Source organism: Mus pahari, chromosome 3 (genome assembly GCF_900095145.1).
Source record: "Mus pahari chromosome 3, PAHARI_EIJ_v1.1, whole genome shotgun sequence".
Taxonomy (NCBI): domain Eukaryota; kingdom Metazoa; phylum Chordata; class Mammalia; order Rodentia; family Muridae; genus Mus; species Mus pahari.
In genome coordinates this window covers 66,671,021-66,673,508 of record NC_034592.1, presented here as the reverse complement: position 1 = coordinate 66,673,508, position 2,488 = coordinate 66,671,021, and the positions used below count along the sequence as shown (strand labels likewise).

The following is a 2,488-nucleotide window of genomic DNA, read 5'->3' as shown; positions in this document are numbered from 1 at the left end:
GGCTTCCCAACATGAGAATAAAAAGCCATTCCAGCTGGAAAGAATCCCATCAGGAGAACTAGCTAAAAGGAGGATTCTCCCTGTAGAACCAACCAATATGATGTATGAGAAAGCCAGCATTTGCATGCCAGAGACACAAAGGAAGCTAATGGGCAGCTGGTGTCAAGCAGAGAGGAAGTAATGACCAACAGAGGAGATCACAATGCTACTCCCATTAGCAGTAGCAGGCTTTACCACGCACACCTGCAGCTTCTGCAGCTGTGTGGTCGCAGGCAGGAGTGGGGGTAGAAGTCCAGACACCAGCCTCCCTTTTGTCATAGGACTCTGCAGCTGTGTTGGGGCTTTGCCCAAACCCTTGGAAGAGGACTTTGGAATGAGAATTCATACATAATATCTAAGTTGACTGAAAAGCAATTTTTGTAAAGGAAAATGGATGAATAGAACAGTTGAATGTCGTTGTTCAAACTCTCGGACTTACTGCAATAAACATAATCTTAAAACCTAACATTTGTATGTCACATTTGAGCTTCAAAGGAAATTTGGCTTGATTTTATAATTTCTGTTTCTTTTACAGTACGGAGACTAGAACCCAAGCTTTTATGTCTGCTTGGCATGTGATAAACCACAAAGCCACACCCCTAGTCCTCACTCTTTGAAACAAGTCTCCATATTTATCCCAGATCGCTCTTGATTTGAGGATTCTTCCACCACCATCTCTAGAGTGCTAGGATTAGACTGTACCACCACATCTCACTTTATGAACTTACTGAGTCTGTGGTGTGGGAAGGGAAAGAAATCTCATCTCTGCTGAATGGCATGAAGTTTATCAAGGTCACCCAGGTGACATATTGTACAAACAAAACTAGAACCCAGTTTCAGTTTAGATGTGTAATACATTAAATGAGTCAGTAGCTTCATATGGATAAAGATGAACTTATGACCTGGGACTTTGAGAAACTGACGCTAGCTGCAGACTGTCGTTGTTTGGTTCAGATTTGGGTTCAGTTGGTTGAGATGGTGGTCTCCCTAATGTGCTGCAAACTTACCTGACCTCACCCCAACTTCTTTTTTTTTTTCTTTTTTTCTTTTTCTTTTTTTTTTTTTTTTTATAGTCATGTTCCTTAACTCCATAAAGCAACAGTAAAATGGCATGAGTCAACTGTGCAACAAGAAGCCAGGAATTCTTTTTGAACTACAGCATAACCAAGAAAGGGGAAATTTCCCCCATTCATAGCTCACCCAACTTCTGACTCGCCCTCCCAGGTTGGAACTACAGGGGTCTGCACCACCATACGGGGTGGGGGGGAGCAAAAGTAGAATTTGTAATGCTTTCCTCCTGTGTTTTTACATAATGGTCTGAAGCAGTCAGGCTGGCCATCCACTGGACCACATGTGCTCATCAGCTCTTTTATGCCCTGTACACTAGACTGAAACTATGTTTACATATTAGCACATGGTACAACGCTTGCTGATTAGCTGCAACAGAAGTTGTGGCCACAGGCAAATTTTCCCCTCTGAGTAAAATCATTAAATCTATATCATTTCCCTGTAAATTACCATAATCTTTAAATTTCAGGCATTAGCCTAAAAAAGATTACGCTAATTTCCCAAGTTTGAGTTTATAACCTTAGAGAAGGAACATAGTTGAAATCACTCTTGAGAACCTCCTGGAGGAAACTTGAAACTTCACAAGTAAATTTTCTTCTAGGAGGTCACTACTGCCCAGTCTACTAATTAGTATCTTAACCTCACATTTTAAAAGATTATCTCAATTTGACCTGACTTAACTTGTTAGCTCTCTCCAATGGATGAGTCAATGAAAAGTCCATCATTCTAAGTGCTCATTAATTTTTCAAAGAAGTGAATGAAAAATTGGGCATCATCAGGTTTTCTCTACAGAAGGTTTTGTGATCATCTTATAATCTAGGGAAATTCAATTTGTGGCCATGTTATCTATAATTACCAACAAAATAGATTTATCATGAAGTCATTTTGGCCATCGATAGCTGCTATAATAGCTGAATCCTCTCAAACAGGTCACAGAGGGCAGGAACACCATACACTAGTCTCTGAAGCCTGAAATAGAAACTTCACCTCAGGAAATAGGATGATTGCCCGGAAAGGTACACCCTTGGCTGCTCATGGACAAAATGGGTGAATTTATGTGCTCTGCTGGACAATTGGTCCCACCAGCATGTGGAATTTGGACAAAATCAATCTGCTCCACTCCCATTTTTAGCAGGAAAACTGTTATAATCTCCGTAGTTCATTACAAAGGTTTTCTCCTAACAGACTTCAGTGCTTTAAAACACTGAAAATGCAAAGATTATCATTCTTTAACACAATATAAAGCGGTCACATCCAAACCAAAATACTCCCGTTTGGAAGTCTTTCTGAGCACAGGATGCTTACCTTGTTTGTACTCTGTGAGCTAGAATTTGGCCTAAAGTAATCACACAGAATTGGTCCAATACACCTTTCCTGTTTA

General features: G+C 40.4%; 1 non-coding gene across 1 annotated transcript; it reads right to left on the bottom strand.

Annotated features, from left to right (window-relative positions):
• Positions 1-1,112: 1,112 nt before the first annotated feature.
• LOC115063694 lies at positions 1,113-1,248 on the bottom strand. The gene has a single exon (XR_003843577.1). It is a non-coding gene; the product is annotated as a small nucleolar RNA SNORA46 (small nucleolar RNA).
• Positions 1,249-2,488: the final 1,240 nt, after the last annotated feature.